This window comes from Canis lupus, chromosome 9, assembly GCF_003254725.2.
Source record: "Canis lupus dingo isolate Sandy chromosome 9, ASM325472v2, whole genome shotgun sequence".
Lineage (NCBI taxonomy): Eukaryota > Metazoa > Chordata > Mammalia > Carnivora > Canidae > Canis > Canis lupus.
The window spans coordinates 44,689,412-44,708,245 of NC_064251.1; the positions used below are offsets into that span (position 1 = coordinate 44,689,412).

An 18,834-nucleotide genomic window follows, 5' to 3' on the forward strand; every position below is an offset into this window, starting at 1 on the left:
ATTATGAAGGCAGCATATTAGTAGTTAGCAGAAGAGTGAATAATAATAGCTCAGGATGGTGGGAACATTCTAAATACAGCTAGAGAGGTATGCAGGGGTTTTGTCTGGATTTAATTTGGAGGGCTTTGGGGAGCCATGGAAGAGGTATTTTTTTTTTAAAGATTTTATTTATTTATTCATGACAGACACAGAGAGAGAGAGAAAGAGAGAGAGAGAGAGAGAGAGGCAGAGACACAGGCAGAGGGAGAAGCAGCCCCCCCCCCCCCCCCCCGCAGGGACCCCATTCGGGACACGATCCCGGGTCTCCAGGACCACGCCCCGGGTCGAAGGTGGCGCTAAACCGTTGAGCCACCAGGGCTGCCTGGAAGAGGGTTTTCTTTGTGTGTATTTTTGTGTGTGTGGTTTTCTTTTCTTTTCTTTTCTTTTCTTTTCTTTTCTTTTCTTTTCTTTTCTTTTCTTTTCTTTTCTTTTCTTTTCTTTTCTTTCTTTCTGTGTGTGTGTTTGTTTCCATGGAAGAGTTTTTTAAACTTATTTATTCATGAGAGACACACAGAGAGAGAGAGAGACAGAAGCATAGCCAGAGGGAGAAGCAGTCCCTACAGGGAGCCTGATGTGGGACTCAATCCTGCGATCCCAGAGTTCTGGGATCACACCCTGAGCCTAAGGCAGACTCTCAACCACTGAGGCACCCAGGCGTCCCTTCCATGGAATAATTTTAAGCAGAGAAATGACATATTCAGCTCTTAGAAATTGCAGTTTAGGAAGATTAAAATCATTTATCTCAGTATAGGAAATGAAGCACCCTAGGAGTGAGGAGTAGTTGGAAGGCAATTACAGTATCCCAGGTTAGAAACAGTATGAACCACTACAGAAGAGGCAGTAGGGATGAAGAAAGGGATGAATCAGAGAAATGTTCAGGAGTTAAATCACAGACAGTGAAAAATCTGCAATTGTTCTAAGTATTAATTTATTTTCCTACCACCGATGAGTATAATTTTCTTGTTTGGATACAATTTTAGAAAATAACTGATATGTTTTACAGTATCAACCAATGATACTTTACTGACAGGATAAGCCCATGAGTATGTATCAGTGTACTTTGTGTGAAATTTGAAGAATTTGAGGAGGGAGGCCTCTTAGTACCAGATCCTAGGTAGAGATCTGGAATAATAATTTTTTAAAAAGATAGCCAGGCTCTCTTAAGACACTCTATGTGCTGAGGAAACAGCTCATAGGTAGTAGCAGATCCAAAATATTATTTAAAAAAAAAAAACCACTATGTAGTAGTAAATGTTTAGATTTAACTCCCAGTTTATTTATTTTTTTATTTTAAAAAAAGATTTTATTTATTTATTCATGAGAGACACACAGAGAGAGAAAGGGAGAGACAGAGACACAAGCAGAGGGAGAAGCAGGCTCCATGCAGGGAGCCTGACGTGGGACTCGATCCTAGGACTCTAGGATCAGGCTGAAGGCAGCACTAAACCACTGAGCCACCCAGGCTGCCCTTAACTCCCAGTTTATAAGACATAAGGTCATTGAAGCAAATGAGAAATGACATTGTGAAGAATCAATTGGCAAGTCTGGAATGTGGAAAAATTCTACAGGATATGTAATCTGATTTTTTAGACAAATAAACTGCATATAAAAAGGAAAGAAAGAGAGGTGCTTAGGTGGCTTATTTGGTTGAGCATCCAACTCTTGGTTTTAGCTCAGGTTGTGATCCTGTTATCGTGGATCCAGCCTCACGTCAGGCTCTATTCTCAGTGTGGAGTCTGCTTCAGATTCTCTCTCCTTCTCCCTCCCATGCTTGTTTTTCTCAAATGAATAAATAAAATCTTAAAAAAAAAAAGGCAAGAAAGAAGAAGAAAAAAGGAAGGGGGAACTGTTATACACAAAAAGTGATATAAGAAGCATCTATTAATCAAATGCAAAGTGTAGAATTTCACATCCTGGTTCCTTTTTTTTTTTAAGATTTTATTATTTATTCATGAGAGACACAGGGAGAGAGAGAGGCAGAGACACAGGCAGAGGGAGAAGCAAGCTCTACGCAGGGAGCTGGATCTGGGACTCGATCCCGGGTCTGCAGGACCATGCCCTGGGCCAAAGACGGCGCTAAACCGCTGAGCTACTGGGGCTGCCCTCACGTCCTGGTTCTAACAAATAGAATGTAAAAAGACATTTTGGAAACTTTAGGAAAAACTGAATATAGATTGGGTATTAAATAATAAGAAATTATTGTAAAGGTATGATAATGATGATGTAGTTATGTTACAACCAAAGTATTTCTTAGAGACACGTATTGAAGTATTTACAGGTAAAATGTTACAATGGTTTACTAGAGATTTATTTAAAAATACACTAAGAGGGGTGCCTGGGTGGCTCATTTGGCATCCGACTCTTTTTTTTTTTTTATTTATTATTTATGATAGTCACAGAGAGAGAGAGAGAGAGAGAGGCAGAGACATAGGCAGAGGGAGAAGCAGGCTCCATGCACCGGGAGCCCGACGTGGGATTCGATCCTGGGTCTCCAGGATCGCGCCCTGGGCCAAAGGCAGGCGCCAAACCGCTGCGCCACCCAGGGATCCCCTGGCATCCAACTCTTGATTTTGGCTCAGGTCATGATCTCAGGGTTGTGGAATCGAGTGCTCCATTGAGCCCCACACTCAGCATGGAGTCTGCTCCAAATTCTCTCTCTCCCTCTGCCCCCCTCCTCCTCCCTGCATGTGTGCTCTCTCTCTCCCAAATAAATACATCTTAAAGAAAAATACAACGGGGATTAAATTCATTGGGGAGAAAAGGTTGTGGGAGAATAGGTGAAACAAGAATGATAAAATGTTGGTAACAGTTGAAGCTAAATGATGGACACATGGAGGTTTATTATTATACCCATTCCTTTTGTGTAAGTTTGAAATTTTCTGTAGAAAATTAAGAATAAATATTATAGGAAAGCCAGAATCTCTTTCCATATCTAAATGTATGAAATAACTAGAAGAGAACATCTTTGTTGGAACTTTCAGAAGAAGGGATCAGCATTTGAGGGATAGGTGGAGGAAGAGGGGCTGCAAGGATAAGAAAGTAGAGGGAAAACTGGTTCTGAGTGGTGTTGAAAAGCCAAGGAGATGGGCGCCTGGGTGGCTCAGTTTGTTAAGTGTCTGCCATGAGCTTGGGTCATGATCCCAGGGTTCTGGGATCCAGTACTGCAGTAGGCTTTCTGCTCAGTGGGGAGCCTGCTTCTCACTCTCCCTCTGCCGGTCTCCCTGCTTGTGCTTCTCAGTCAAATAAATAAAGAAAGAAATAAATAAAGAAATAAAGAAAGAAAGAAAAGAAAGAAAGAAAGAAAGAAAGCAAGAAAGAAATGAAAGAAGAAAGAAAGAAAGAAAGAAAGAAAGAAAGAAAGAAAGAAAGAAAGAAAGAAAGAAAGAAAGAAAGAAAGAAAGAAAGAAATAAAGAAAGAAAGAAAGAAAGAAAGAAAGAAAGAAAGAAAGAAAGAAAGAAAGAAAGAAAGAGAAAGAAAGAAAGAAGAAAGAAAGAAAGAAAGAAAGAAAGAAGAAAGAAAGAAAGAAAGAAGAAAGAAAGAAAGAAAGAAAGAAAGAAAGAAAGAAAGAAAGAAAAGAAAGAAAGAAAGAAAAGAAAGAAAGAAAGAAATAAAGAAAGAAAGAAAGAAAGAAGAAAGAAAGAAAGAAAGAAAGAAATAAATAAATAAATAAATAAATAAATAAATAAATAAATAAATAAATAAATAAATAAATAAATAAATAAATAATAAATAAATAAATAAATAAATAAATAAATAAATAAATAAATAAATAAATAAATAAATAAATAAATAAATAAATAAATAAATAAATAAATAAATAAATAAATAAATAAATAAATAAATAAATAAATAAATAAATAAATAAATAAATAAATAAATAAATAAATAAATAAATAAATAAATAAAATCTTAAAAAATCCCCCAAACCAAGGAGGAACATAGTTTCAAGATGGAAGGAGTGTCAACTATGTAAAATATTGTAGATGTCAAGAAGGATTAAAATGACTCCGTTAGACAAATCATGAGAGACTCCTAACTCTGGGAAACAAAGGGTTGCAGAAGGGGAGGTGGGTGGGGTGATGGGGTAGCTAAGTGATGGGCACTGAGGAGGGCGCTTGATGGGATGAGCCCTGGGTGTTGTACTAGATGTTGGCAAATTGAACTTAAATAAAAATAATAATAAAAAATAAAAATAAAATAAAATTACTCCATTAGACACAGCAAATAGGAAGTCATTCTTGACCTTGGTAAGATCAGTTTCATGGAGGTGGAAAGACAGACAACCTTTCCAAGAAGCTTGGCTTTATTTTTTTTTTTTTAATATTTTATTAATTTATTCATGAGAGATACAGAGAGGGAGAGGCAGAGACACAGGCAGAGGGAAAAACAGGCTCCATGCGGGGAGCCTGATGTGGGACTCAATCCCGAAGCTTGGCTTTAAAGTAGAGGAGAGGGGATCCCTGGGTGGCTCAGCGGTTTAGCGCCTGCCTTTGGCCCAGGGCGCGATCCTGGAGTCCCGGGATTGAGTCCCACATCAGGCTCCCTGCATGGAGCCTGCTTCTGCTCTCTCTCTCTGTGTCTCTCATGAATAAATAAATAACGTCTTAAAAAAAATTAAAGTGGAGGAGAGACAAAGATAGCAATCTTTCTTTTCCCTCCAAAGAAATTCGGACATGTCTTTATGCTGAGGGGAGGTTGCCACTTGAGAGTAGTTGACAATATAGGTGAAAAGAGGACTGACAGCAAAATCCCTTACTAGAAGAAAGCATATTTAGAACAAATTATATGTATAACCCACTGAAGTGGATACCTTGCTTTTCTGATCATAGCCAGTTTACTTTCCTAGTTTACTGTAACTTCCAATTGTTCTGGAGTACATTTTTACTCCTAAGTCTCACACAACAGGTCTATTTATCTCACTGCTTACCAGTTGAAGAACCAAGGTTTTTTTTTTTTTTTCTTACTGCACTGGAGGCACAATTTCTGGTTCCTGAGTAAAACTGCTCTCTTTATAGTCCACTGAAGGAGTTTTCCTCTAAAAAAAAAAAAAAAAAAAGTTTCACCCCAAAAAAATTAGTAGCTCTCTTTACTGCATTAGGACCCGTAGGACTCTTCCGTTTTGTTTGCTGCTCCTGTTTCAAAAACTACTAAAAACACCAACAAAAACTTGTCAAGGATTTTTCTTTCCTACCATTACCAACATATAGGGTGGTTTAATCTGTATCAACTCTTATTACTGGTCCAAAAGTGATTATACGCTTTTAGAATCTCAAAAACTCAGCTACGTACAGATTACACTGACCAGTTTACCTCCGAATTCCATGGAGTAGTTGAACCACGGTGTGTAAGAACTGGATATCCTACATGCCAGCGCAAGCTTCTCATTCTCAGCGTTATGGGGAGCGGATGTTTTGGAAGTGAGAACAGAGGAGAGCTGATAACTCTTCTTTCTCAAATTTCAGGGTGAAATGAATGCACCTGACGCCCGCGTGGCAGAAGAGCTCCGCCAGCCGAGGGCGGCCGGGCTGGACCGAGGCTGGGACTCAGCGCACCCAGGAGATTCCGCCCGGCCCAAGTATCCGCGCGCTCCCGTGAGGGCGCGCACGCGTATGCCGTCGTGTCTCGCGCAGGGTCGGCCCTGTCAGGCGGGAAATCTCGCGAGATCGGAGACTGGGATGACTGTCGGGAGGAGGGGAGTGGTGTTGGGGAAGGGGGGGGAGCCTGGGCAGCGGCCGGGCTCTGTGGCTTCAGGGCTCGGAGAGAGAGAGAGAGGGAGGGTGGCAAAGATAGTGAGTCGGTGCCGCCGCCTGTTTAAGGAGAGAGGAGGGGTCCCGCTTGCCTGCGCCCTTCGCGGGCCGAGAGCGCGAGGCACCCGCGAACCTCTGAGGCCTCCCGGCCCCTGGGGACCCCGCCCCGCCGCCGGCCGGCCGGCCCGCGGCCTCTCTTCCCTTTGTGAGCGCCCCCTTCCCAGGGGTGGTGGTGGTAGCGGAGGGCTGTGCGTGGGCCCGCCCGCCGAGGGGCCGTGGCGGGGGACGAGAGGGCCTCGGCTGTGTGAGGACGGACGGCGGCCGAGGCCCGGGCCGGTTCCCCCGAGGCGGCGGCAGCGGCGGCTCCCAGCACTTCCCCGCGCCATCTTAGCTGAGCCCCAGCGCTGTGGGCGCCTCCTCGACCCCGGTCGTCCCCTCGCCCCCTCCCCCCCCCCGCCCCTTGTCGCAGAGCTTGGGCTGGGCGGCTTCTGGGGCTGGGGGGGGGGGGAGCGGCGGTCGGTCGCCAGGCCCCCTCCTCCTCACTCCTCGCCCTCCAGCGTAGCGGCTACCGGAGCGCTGCAGGGGGCTGTGCCTGCCTACTCCGCCCCAGACCTGTCGGCGAAAGGGTAAGGGCACCTCTGCTTTGGGAAAGGGAGACTTGGAGGGGGCGGGGAAATTCGGCCCACTCTGGCCCCACCGGGAAGGGAAGTGGGGGTGGGGTAGGGAGGGAGACTAGGAGGGTCTGTGATTCTGTGGGTGGGGTGAAGAAGCTGGTGAGCTGGGCTCCCTCCCGTTTTGAGGGGCAAGAGCAGTTACATTCCTCTTTCCTGAGGGTCACCGGAAGGAGTGGTGGAAGGGGATGTCTCGAGGAAGGTGTGGCTCTCTTGGGGAGACTGGGTTGATGTGCACCCCGATTTAAAGGCGCGAGGTCCCTTTCCTTTCTGATCCCTCTGCTCCTCCCTCTCCTCCTTTGTAGTGTCTGTATTCTTGGGAAGGGTAGCCTGCTAGGTGGCTTCCACCCCTGCTCAGGAAATCTATACTCCTATAGGGGTGATGGAAGCGTTTCTCTCCCCCTACCCTTCCCCCTTCCCCATCCTTTAGTCTACTGCAATGCTGCAGAAGTCCAAGGCAGTTTCTTCTTCATACACAGGCCTGTGTGTACACTGAAGGGAGGGGGAGCTGGAGAGGGAAGTAATGGCGCTTCCCTTGGAAAGGTTACCCTTTTCCCTTTGGTTTTAAATCGATAACAGTACCGGTTTAATATTCTTCCCCTGAGATCTGTCCCTGGGAAGTGTATCTGTTCCTCTTGTTATTGTTGGGAGATATGGCCTCTCGAGAGGGACCCTGCCATGTTTGAACAGTTTTGATGTCTCTCTCGATCTCTTTTAAACACTAGAGTGACAATTTTTTTTGTGTGTGTGTGAGCATATTGGGTTTTCACTGTGATTCAAATAAAATAATTTTGTACTGTTTCATACCCCTCTCCTTTTTCTTTCTGTGACTGTAGTAGTTCTTGGAGAATTTTTAAAGATTAATACAGGCCGTCTGATGGACATTCTCCTTGAGCTGTGAATTTTTAGGGTTCATTCTATTTTGTATAACATTGAAATTTTTCTGAAAATGATTAGGTTACAAACCTTTCTGTAGAAATGCTTTGTTTCTTAAAGAAATGAGAAAACAGACTCTAATTTGCCTAATTATGCTGTGATAAGATCTGTGTTATGTAGTCAGTCATTTTTCCACTTCTTTTGCTTCATGTCATATTTGTTTAAAACAAATCATCCTATCTGGTTTACAGTAGTACTTGTTGGTTTTGTCCTTAGTAGAGTAGAAATAAATAAAAAATAAAAATTTTAACATTCTGGAAGTGTGTTGCCAATTGCTTTTTGTGATCAAAGAGTAGCCTTGAAGTCTATTCATACTTTTTTTCTTTAAGTATTTAGATTTACTGATGAAGTGATTTTAAAAATGTTTCATATATGAATGTTCTTGGATTAATTTTATTATTATTTTTTTTACAAAGCAATGAAGACTAAAATATGTACAGATATGGGTTGTTTTGATATTTTACTAACAGGTTATATTTGGTGTTTAAGCTTTGCTTAGTCGGTGACTTATTTTAAAATACTTCCGAATGCCATGTATATTTAATGTTGTTCATCAGACCTGTTTAAGGTGTGTTTGTTGCATTTTGAAACCTGGGTTAGGTAGGACTGGAATTTAAAGATGTTAGTAGTTTTCAGCACTAATTTAATTTCTGTCATCTCACTTCATAATTTTGATATAGGGAGGCATGTTAATATGTTAAATCAGTTTATTTTTCCTCAAAAAGTAGAATTCTCCTTGTTTTCTTTATTCCCTTTTTATTTTTATTTGAATTCATTTTGACTTAAGCAGTACTTTGGATCTTTATTTCATGGCGCAAAGCTGCATGTTGTGGTGTGTAGAGTTTCCCCTTATATGGGAAATTATGCCATAAAGTCGAATTCTGTATGCTATGGTTTGTTGTTGATAATTCATATATACAAGTATGTATAAACCCAAGCATACTGCTCAGCAAAGACTGATGTTTTTGTCCTGGAAAGATGCAGGCAGAGAAGATTTGTCAACAAAGGCTGCAAAACTTAAGGATGTACACATAATATAAGTAAGGTTACTTGCTCTATTTCAAAATGCATGCTAAACTAAGAGATACTCTTAAGAACAATTAAAAAGAAACATTGTTTTCCATAGCTTGTAGGAATTCTAAAAGTGGTAAAAGTGTGTTCTTTATCAATTAGATAAATTCACTATTAGGAGAAAACTGCCTGAGGGTTACTTCAGCTGACCTCGATGCCACTGTCAGAATACTGAGAGCTGTTAAGTCTGGGTTTGGTTGATTCCAGTTTAGTATGGTACTCATGTTTCTAAATAGTTCATCTACAAATGGCAGTGTACATCACTTCCTGTTCTTTCACAACTGACTCTTTTTCTGGATTCTCTTTTAATGACTTAACTTTTGGCATTCTGATATCTGATTTGTTAATTTGGTTATAATTCTCATGCTTTATAGATGGAAGACTTTCTAAGAATCAACTGGGTTTAATAATCTAAGATTATCTTGACAGTAACAAAAATTCTTCCAAACAGAAGGATAGTTTCTCAAACATATTTAAACTATGAGAAGTTTTAAAGAAATGTAACAGTGTACAGGACCAAAAATATGAGTGAATTGAATAGAAAATAATTGTATTTTCTATAATATGAATTTGGAGAGAACTGTGGATATGGCAATTAATTGAATGTGTGTTAATATTAAACAAGCTTTCGGGATCCCTGGGTGGCGCAGCGGTTTGGCGCCTGCCTTTGGCCCAGGGCGCGATCCTGGAGACCCGGGATCGAGTCCCACGTCGGGCTCCCGGTGCATGGAGCCTGCTTCTCCCTCTGCCTGTGTCGCTGCCTCTCTCTCTCTGTGACTATCATGAATAAATAAATAAAATCTTTAAAAAAAAATATTAAACAAGCTTTCTGTGTATCAAGGCACATACACATTTGGTCCAATGTTATGGTGCCATTCCATTAATAAAAAAAAGTTGATTATAGAACACCAGAAAGACTAGATGCTCTTTTAAAATTTTAATTAATTAATTATTTTAAAAGGCATGGGGTTTAACTCAATAACCCTGGGATCAAGACCTGAGCTGAGTGGGGATGCCTGGGTGGCTCAGCGGTTGGGCATCTGCCTTTGGCTTGGGGCGTGATCCTGGGGTTCCCGGATCCAGTCCCACATCAGGCTCCTTGCGGGGAGCCTGCTTCTCCCTCTGCTGTGTCTCTGCTTCTCCCTCTCCTATGTCTCTGCCTTCTCTCTGTATTTCTCTTTAAAAGAAAAAAAGAAAAGAAAAGACCTGAACTGAGATCAAGAGTCTCATTGTTAACCAACTGAGCCCACCCAGGCACCTCAAGACTAGATGCTCTTTTTTTTTTTTTTTTTTTAAGATTTTATTTATTTATTCATGAGAGAGAAAGAGAGAGAGAGAGAGAGGCAAAGACACAGGCAGAGGGAGAAGCAGGCTCCATGCTGGGAGCCCGATGTGGGACGCGATCCCGGCACTCCAGGATCACGCCCTGGACTGAAGGCAGGCGCAAAACCGCTGAGCCACCCAGGGATTCCCAAGACTAGATGCTCTTAACTAAACATAAAGGTTATAATTTATTTTAGTAGTTTGCTGGTACTTAGTGGATAGAAATATTTAATAAATCCAGAAATTACCTAGGGGCCAACTGTTGGCATTAAAATTAGGTTTGAGATTAATCTGTTATTCACATTACCTGGAAGTAAATTCTGTGTTTTTCATTTGGCTGATTTGTGTATTAAAATCAGTTAATTTTTTCTTTGTATCCTTTTTGGTTATCAGTAGTGTCAGTTACAATGATTACATTTGTACTAATTTAGCCTTTCATAGGAATTTCTTTGGTATGTATTAACTGCTGTTCAGTTCAGGATCATATATGAATGAGACTTTTCTAAAAAGTGTTATTTCAAAGTCTTGCATAAAATTGAAATTGTTAAACAGAGTGCCAATGTTATGTTTGCCTTTACATTTCTATATTTGTTTGTGGCTGGATTTTTTTTTTTTTTGTATTCTTCAAGATTTCAAATTCTAAGGTGTAAGTGAAAAAGATACAAACCTGTCTTATTTCATTCCATTACATTCCGTTTTTGGATTAAAGCATTTTAAGTTTTAGTGGTAAAAATTGACGTTTAATTTCATTGAAGATGTCTCAGACCTTCTAAAAAATCCACATGAATTAAAAAGTTCTGTGGAGGGTCTAGAAATAATTCCTCTCAATTGGGATGTATCAACATTTGGTAACAGTTATTTCTGTCAGTCTCTTGCAGTTGTGCTAGAAGCAGACTTTTTGGACTGTAATACAGTCAAACGCAGCATCTTTTTACTTACTGACAAAATTAAGTGGCCCATAAAAGGTGGAAAGGTTTTCAAAATATAAGTACCTGGCATGTAAATAAAGTAAATGAAAGTACAAGTATACAGCCTGTTAAAAATGCCAATATCTGTGATATTTAATCATAACTACCTTTTTTTTTTTAATTTTAGTTTTTATGTAAGCTTTAGGGCTTGAGTTCATGACCCCAAGATCAAGAGTTGCATGCTCTACAGACTAACCCAGCTAGTTGCCTCTAAACATAACTACTTTTTTTAAAAAAGGATTTTATTTACTTGACAGAGAGAGAGCACTCCAGCTAGCGCAAGCAGGGGGAATGGCAGAGGGAGAGGGAGAAGCAGGCTCCCCACTAAGCAGAAAGCCGTGACTCAGGGCTCAATCCCACTATCCCAGGATCATGACTTGAACGGAAGGCTGACACTTAACTGAGCCACCCAGGCGCCCCTAAACATAACTATTTTTTTTAAAGATTTTATATATTTATTCATAAGAGACCCAGAGAGAGAGGCAGAGACCTAGGCAGAAGAGAAGCAGGCTTCCCATAGGGACCTTGATGTGGGACTCAATCCCAGGACCCCAGGATCCCGACCTGAGTCAAAGGCAGACACTCAACCACTGAGCCAGCTACGTGCCCCTAAACATAACTACTTTTAATTAACTAATTTTAAAGATGTTAAACTTATCTTTAAAGTTGAGAAGAGGCTGTCTTTTCCTTTTGATAAACCTATTCAGTAAAAGTGTTATGCAGATTAAGAAGTAGATGAATTAATTATTCCATTTAGAAAGACATGCAAATTTAGTTTCTTTAATATTTTATTTATTTATTTGACAGAAAGAGCACAAGCCTGGGGAGCAGCAGGCAGAGGGAGAGGGAGAAGCAGGTTCCCCACTAAGTAGGGAGCCTGAAGTGGGGCTCTATCCCAGGTCTATGGGATCATGACCCAAGCCAAAGGCAGATGCTCAACTGACTGAGCCACCCAGGCACCCCCAAAACTTAGTTTCTGAGAAAAGCACTGACAAATAATGAAACAAAATATTCTGATTTGCAGCCACTGATAATAATACTGGCACTTAATATATCTTAATTTCACCATTTATTAGCTGTGTAACTTCTTTATGTAACTTTTTAAGTCTTACTTTCCTCACCTATAAAATGAAGATAGTATTTTACAAGGTTGTTAGGTTTAAATGGGATAACTCTTCTTAAGTTCTTATTGCCTGATACATAGTAAGTGCTCAAAAAGTTGTTGGCTGTCAAGTACTAGCAACTTAGTAAATGTTTACAAATTAATACATGGAGCCTAATATTTAAGACTGAAGGGCATTCCATAATTTTGATTTGGATTAATACATTTGGAGCTTAACATATATCTTTGAAAGGAATAGAATTTTTAAGCAACAGTAGCTTACAAACTTTTTGTACCTCTGGTGGACTGCTATGTATTTCTATAAGAGACTTTCTTTCCCATTGGTTCTTGTTTTTGTCTTTGTTTTTTTAAAGATTTTATTTATTTATTCATGAGAGACACAGAGAGAGAGGCAGAGACATAGGCAGAGGGAGAAGCAGGCTCCCTGTTGGGAGTCTGATGCAGAACTGGATCCCAGGACCCCGGGATCACAACCTGAGCCAAAGGCAGACGCTCAACCACTGAGCCACCCAGGTATCCTCGGTTCTTGATTTTTATATTTAAAAGTCAGCTGGTGTCACTCTTCTACTTCCTGGAGCTCTCTCCACCTTCCTAGCTTTGAAGGAATCTGAAAAACTCATGCTCTTCTAAGCTTATTTTTATAGGTATCCTTTGTGTGTCCTTACCTTGAAAGTGCTTTGTATTCTACAATGTATTAATTAACAAATGTTAAGTGGTGATCATATGCCAGTAAGACATGGTTTCTGCCCTTGAGGAATTCTGTCTTTTCATATTTTCCACCTCTTGAATATTTTCTTAAAGTAGGTACTCATGAAAGTAAGGAACTCCAATGGTCGTCAGATCCTCTAAGCCAGTGCTTTTAAAACTTTAGGTTATGACTTATTAATGGCTTGTGAATTCAATTTAGTGTGTCACAGTAACAGTTTTTTAAAATTAAAAATAGTAGGGCAGCCCTGGTGGCTCAGCAGTTTAGCGCTGCCTTTGGCCCAGGGTGTGATCCTGGAGACTTGGGATCAAGTCCCACGTCGGGCTCCCTGCATGGAGCCTGCTTCTCCCTCTGCCTGTGTCTCTGCCTCTCTTTCTTTGTCTCTGTGTCTCTCATGAATAAATAAATAAATAAATAAATAAATAAATAAATAAATAAATCTTTAAAAATAATTAAAAATCGTAAATAACAATGTGGTATGTAAGGGTAAGCATTCTAATGAGAAACCTTTTTTTTTTTTTGCTGTATTTTTATGTGTTCTGGATATACAGTTAAATTTTCTTGAAATTTTTTTCAACTCATCCTTTTTACTTTTTTTTTTTTTTTAAAGTTTGTTTATTATAGTAATCTCTACACCTAACATGGGGCTTAAACTCACAGCCCCAAGATCAAGAGTCGCATGATTTTCCAACTGAGCCAGTGAGGCACCCAGCATCCTTTTTATGTCTAATGTCTCTGAAGTATGATAAAATAAGTGTACTTTCAATCTCTCCTGATCTAATCTCTAGTCTATTTGGTAGTTATGTATATTTACATTTCTTAGGCTTCAAGTCTTGTTAGGGTACTGAGGACTCTGTCTAAAAGATCCTGATTAGAGTACCAGCAATTTTGGGTGTGATGGTAACTTCTGAGGTTTTTATATTGATTTTTATATTTGGGAACCTGTATTATCATGTATCTAGAGTCACATTATGTCTTTGAGTACAGTTACTTAGGATTCACAGAATTTATTTTTGGGTCACTGGGGTGGTTCAGTTGGTTAAGTGTTGGACTCTTAAGGATTTCAGATCAGATCATGATCTCAGGATCCTGGGATCCATCCTGTTTCAGGCTCTGTGCTCAGCAGAGAGTCTACTTCTCTCCGTATGTCCCTCTCCCTGCTTATGCTCTCTCTCACTCTCTTACTAAAATAAATAAATCTGGGCAGCCCGGTGGCTCAGCGGTTTAGCGCCGCCTTCAGCCCAGGGCCTGATTCTGGAGACCCAGGATCGAGTCCCATGTCGGGCTCCCTGCATGGAACCTGCTTCTCCCTCTGCCTGTGTCTCTGCCTCTCTCTCTCTCTCTCTCTCTCTCTCTCTCTCTGTGTCTTTCATGAATAAAGAAATAAAATCTTTAAAAAAAATAAATCTTGGGGCACATGGATGGTGCAATTGGTTAAGTATCTGCCATCAGCTCAGGTTATGATCCCAGGAGCCCCACTGTGGACTCTGTGCTCAGCAAGGAGCCTATTTCTCTTTCTCTCTCCTCCTGCTGCCCCCCCCCCCTTGTGTTCTATCAAACAAATATTTTAATATATATAAAAACATATATCTTAAAAAATTATTTTTTAAAAAAGGAAAACTTTATTTGGAACATATTGAGAAAATGTCTTATTTTTATTTGGGGCATATGTGGATTTTTAAAATTATATTTTATTTTATTTTTTATTTTTTTAAATTATATTTTAATAGGATTTATAAGGTAACTTTAAATATATTAAACTAAATAACTAAATAAATAAATATATTAAACAAAAAATAAATATATTAAACAAGTAAAGTATATATATATTTTTTATAACAGGAAATTTTTTTTTTAAGATTTTGTTTATTTATTCATAGAGACAGAGAGAGAGGCAGAGACACAGGCAGAGGGAGAAGCAGGCTCCATGCAGGAAGCCCGATGTGGGACTCGATCCCGGGTCTCCAGGATCACACCCCAGGCTGCAGGCGGCGTTAAACCGCCGAGCCACTGGGGCTGCCCGTAAAGTATATTTTTAAAGTTTCTTTGTGCTTCAGTGCATGACATCTAACCATATCCTTATGTTTTGATTGATGTTCTTAGTCCAGTTGTAGTAGTTACGAGTCTCTAGTTTGTATTTTTTTTAAAGATTTATTTATTTATTTATTAGAGAGAGAGAGAGAGAGAGAGAGAGAGAGAGGGGCAGAGACACAGGAGGAGGGAGAAGCAGGCTCCACGCCGGGAGCCCGACGCGGGACTCGATCCCGGGACTCCAGGATCACGCCCTGGGCCAAAGGCAGGCGCCAAAACGCTGAGCCACCCAGGGATCCCCCCCCTAGTTTGTATTTTTGATTGATTTCTTCAAATTTATTTCCACTGAGACTGAGAAAGAAATTTCAGAAAAAGTTAACAGTATTACTGGACAAGGTCAAGGTTTTTCCTTTTTTGCACTTAGAAATTTAGTGTTATTCAAACTTGGGAAGGCTTTCTCTCTTGGCCCAAAGCATCCGTATTCTTTTTTTTTTTTTTTTTTTAAGCATCCGTATTCTTGATTGTAAAGACCAAAATTACTTGGGATGCCTGGGTGGCTCAGTGGTTGAGCGTCTGCCTTCGACTCAGGGCATGATCCTGGAGTCGTGGGATCAAGTCCCGCATCAGGCTCCTTGCATGGAGCCTGCTACTCCCTTTGCCTGTGTCTCTACCTCTCTTTCTCTTTGTCATGAATAAATAAATAAATCTTTAAAAAAAAAGACTAAAATTATTTATCTATAGTTGTACTTGATAAGGAAACTTTACTCTTTATTGTTGCATAGAAACTGTAATGTGTTTGATGGTATTTAATATACAGAGTTTTGGTAATCTCATGTTGTGTATATGGTAGGTGATGACTGTGATGTAGGGACCATCACATTATAGGAGTATGGTATTTGTTTTTTGTTTGTTTTCCCTTAGAATTCAAGAGTTCTGAATCCCGGAGGAGCAATATAACACGGTTACTTTCAGATTCTTTACCTTTTGGGAGGGGAGGAGCATGGGAGAGGGAGACTCTTTAAGCTGGGTGTGGCCTGATGCAAGTGTTAAGCTCACTACCCAGAGATCCTGTGAACTGAAGTCAACAGTTGTATGCTTAACTGACTGAGCCACCCAGGCACCCCTCATATTCTTTACTTTGCTGTATAATTGTTAGTGCTAATTTTTCCATTATCTAGAAAAGCAGAAATAATTTTAAAGTAGACTAATGAAAAGATCCTTTTATCTTCAATTTAGGTACTGACAGATATTTTTGTGTATTATGTGAGAATGTTCAATTCTACAAAATAATGCTGTAAAACTTTAAAAGGATTTTAGGAAGGAAAAGATGTGAAAATTTTCTATTTAGGAAAGAAGTGTCCTATAATAGACTTGGTTATTAGCAATGGAAAGTATAGAATTTGGGTATCTTTTTGTTTACATGACATTTTGATTGAACTAATTATACATACAAATGTATATAGTAAATGGGTTGGAGAGAACCACTATGTTCAAGAATAGTATAGCTTAAAAGATAATAAAAATACTGACATGAATTTTGTTCTTGTAGTATGTATTAGATAATTCAGTAAGTTAAAAGAATAAGTTTATTTATTCATGAGAGACACAGAGAGAGAGAGGCAGAGACATAGGCAGAGGGAGAAGCAGGCTCCTTGCAGGGAGCCCAGTGTGGGACTCCATCCTGAGTCTCCAGGATCATGCCCTGGGCTGAAGGTGGTGCTAAACCACTGAGCCACCCAGGCTGCCCCTGTTTTGAGAACTTTAAATAGGCATCAAAAACTTTTCCTTATCAGATTTAAAATGTAGATATTTTAATAATGTATCATTTGTTCAAAAATTTGCCTTCAGTTGATAATGAGCCTCCTGATATTTTACTCTAAACAACTAAATTTAATGGGCATCTATTTAATTTAAAAGTTTTGGAAGTACAGATTTCGTTCAACCCTCCAGGTGGTGGTGTGGAATATATTAGGGTGGGAATGGTGAAAGAGTAAGCAAACACCCAAAATATGTTTTCTGACTCTTTGAGGTGGTACATCCAGTCATTAACAATAAAATGGTTCTATTTTTGAGATATGAAATGTTTATTAAGTAACAAAAAAAAAACTAGTTGTTTTTGACAATTTGTTAAGGTGAACTGTTATTCTGTTAATATAAATTATATTGGATTAAAGATAAGTGGAGTGGTATCCCAAATTTTAGTAACCATTATTTTACTCTGCCTTATTCTGTTAGCACTGTGATAATGAGATTAAAACATTTTTTTGAAAAGTGTTCTTTTTTAAATCCTTTTGAAGCATAGTCTCTAAGCTGTTTGGTTTACTCATGCTTTTCTTAATATGGAAATCAGTGTCACTTTTAACACTTCTGAGATAGGATATAACATATCTTGTTGGTATATACTATGAAAACATCAATCAAAATAATAATTCATGAAATTTGAATTTAAACTACCAGTATACTGGTATACTGGGTGCTTGGCTGGCTCAGTCTGTAGAGTACGCAACTCTTATTCTCAGGGTCATGAGTTCGAGCCCCATGTTGGACAAGGATCCTACTTTAAATAAATAAATATCTTTGGAAGAAAAAAGTAAAGACTACCAGTTTAGCCAGTAAGCTACATAGCTTTAGTTATATTTTAATCAAAAGAAGATTCCGTAATAACACATGTATTTTTTTTTTTTTTAAGATTTATTTATCTATTCATGAGAGGCACAGACTGAGAGAGAGAGAGAGGCAGAGACACAGGCAGGGGGAGGAGCAGGCTCCTCCCAGGGAGCCCTATGCAGGACTCCAGGATCCTGGGGTCACGACCTGAGCTGAAGGCAGGCGCCCAACCACTGAACCACCCAGGCGTCCCAACACATGTATTTATTATAGATTTTTGAGTCCTGTATTCTAGGCACTGTGCTTATAATGACATCTATTTATTATACATTTTGAGCGCTGTTTGTTAGGTATTGTGCCAGGATATAAAAAATGAATAAGACTTGATCCTTCCTTGTTCAGGTTAGTAGGGATACAGACTTGCAAATAAGTACCTTTGATAATGCAGTGCAAGGTTTCTTTCTTTTCTTTTCTTTTCTTTCTTTCTTTCTTTCTTTCTTTCTTTCTTTCTTCTTTCTTTCTTTCTTTCTTTCTTTCTTTCTTTCTAAGATTTTATTTATTTATTCATAGAGACAGAGAGAGAGAGAGAGAGGCAGAGACACAGGCAGAGGGAGAAGCAGGCTCCATGCAGGGAACCCGACATGGGACTTGATCCTGGGTCTCCAGGATCACACCTCAGGCTGCAGGCGGCGCTAAACCGCTGTGCCATGGGGGGCTGCCCAGTGCAAGGTTTCTGAACCATGGCAGTACTGATGTTTTAGGGAGGATAATTAATTGTTATGGGGATCTTTGTGATGTATTATAGGATATTTTGCAGCATTTCTGGTCTTTAACAATTAGATGCCAGTAGCACTCCCTCCTTCCTGTGACAATCAGAAATGTCTCCAGACATTGCCAAATGTCCCCTGGAGAACAAAATCACTTCTGCTTGAGACCCACTGGTGTAGTGAATGCTAAGAATGTACAGAATTGTAGCACAACAAAATAAGTGATATTTAGGTGGAATGATCCCTGAGGGAGTGAGATTTTATGTACGTCTTAGAAAAAAATAGGAGTGGAAAGGATTTTAAATACCTGAGAGCATGAAAGATCAATATCTAAGAGGGTGATTACTAATAGTTTGTGGCCATAGGTTATTTATGTGGTTTGAGTTATATATTTGGTAATATGAAAGTGAAAGTTACATTGGGGCCATTTTATGTTTTTCTTTTTAACTAATTGAGGCATAACTAATACAGCAGGGTATGTAAATATTAAGTGTAAGCTTGTTGAATTTTTGCAGATGTATACAGTCATGTAACCATGATACAGAACATCATGGAACATTTCTAGCATTTCTTACAGTTATTTCTTTTTTTTTTTTTTTAACATGCTTTAAATTTTTTTTTATTTTTTATTTTATTTTATTTTATTTTTTTTTATTTATTTATGACAGTCACAGAGAGAGAGAGAGAGGCAGAGACACAGGCAGAGGGAGAAGCAGGCTCCATGCACCGGGAGCCCGATGTGGGATTCGATCCCGGGTCTCCAGGATCGCGCCCTGGGCCAAAGGCAGGTGCCAAACCGCTGCGCCACCCAGGGATCCCTATTTCTTTTTTTAAAAAAATATTT

At 39.7% G+C, this 18,834-nt stretch overlaps 1 protein-coding gene and 1 long non-coding RNA gene across 3 annotated transcripts in view; one reads left to right on the forward strand and one right to left on the reverse strand.

The window, feature by feature from the left end:
* Positions 1-5,729, reverse strand: part of LOC125755835 (uncharacterized) — a 58,418-nt gene extending 52,689 nt beyond the window's left edge. For both annotated transcript variants that reach the window (XR_007413225.1, XR_007413224.1), the window contains exons 1-2: positions 5,351-5,729; positions 4,968-5,075 (exon numbers count right to left, since the gene is read on the reverse strand). This is a non-coding gene — a long non-coding RNA (uncharacterized LOC125755835). The remainder of the gene's footprint in view (positions 1-4,967; positions 5,076-5,350) is intronic.
* A 76-nt stretch (positions 5,730-5,805) lies between these two features.
* The window catches only part of TAOK1 (TAO kinase 1), a 158,793-nt gene continuing 145,764 nt past the window's right edge, over positions 5,806-18,834 (forward strand). The window contains exon 1 of the mRNA XM_025476299.3: positions 5,806-6,413. The gene's annotated coding sequence lies outside the window, so the exon portion shown is untranslated. The remainder of the gene's footprint in view (positions 6,414-18,834) is intronic.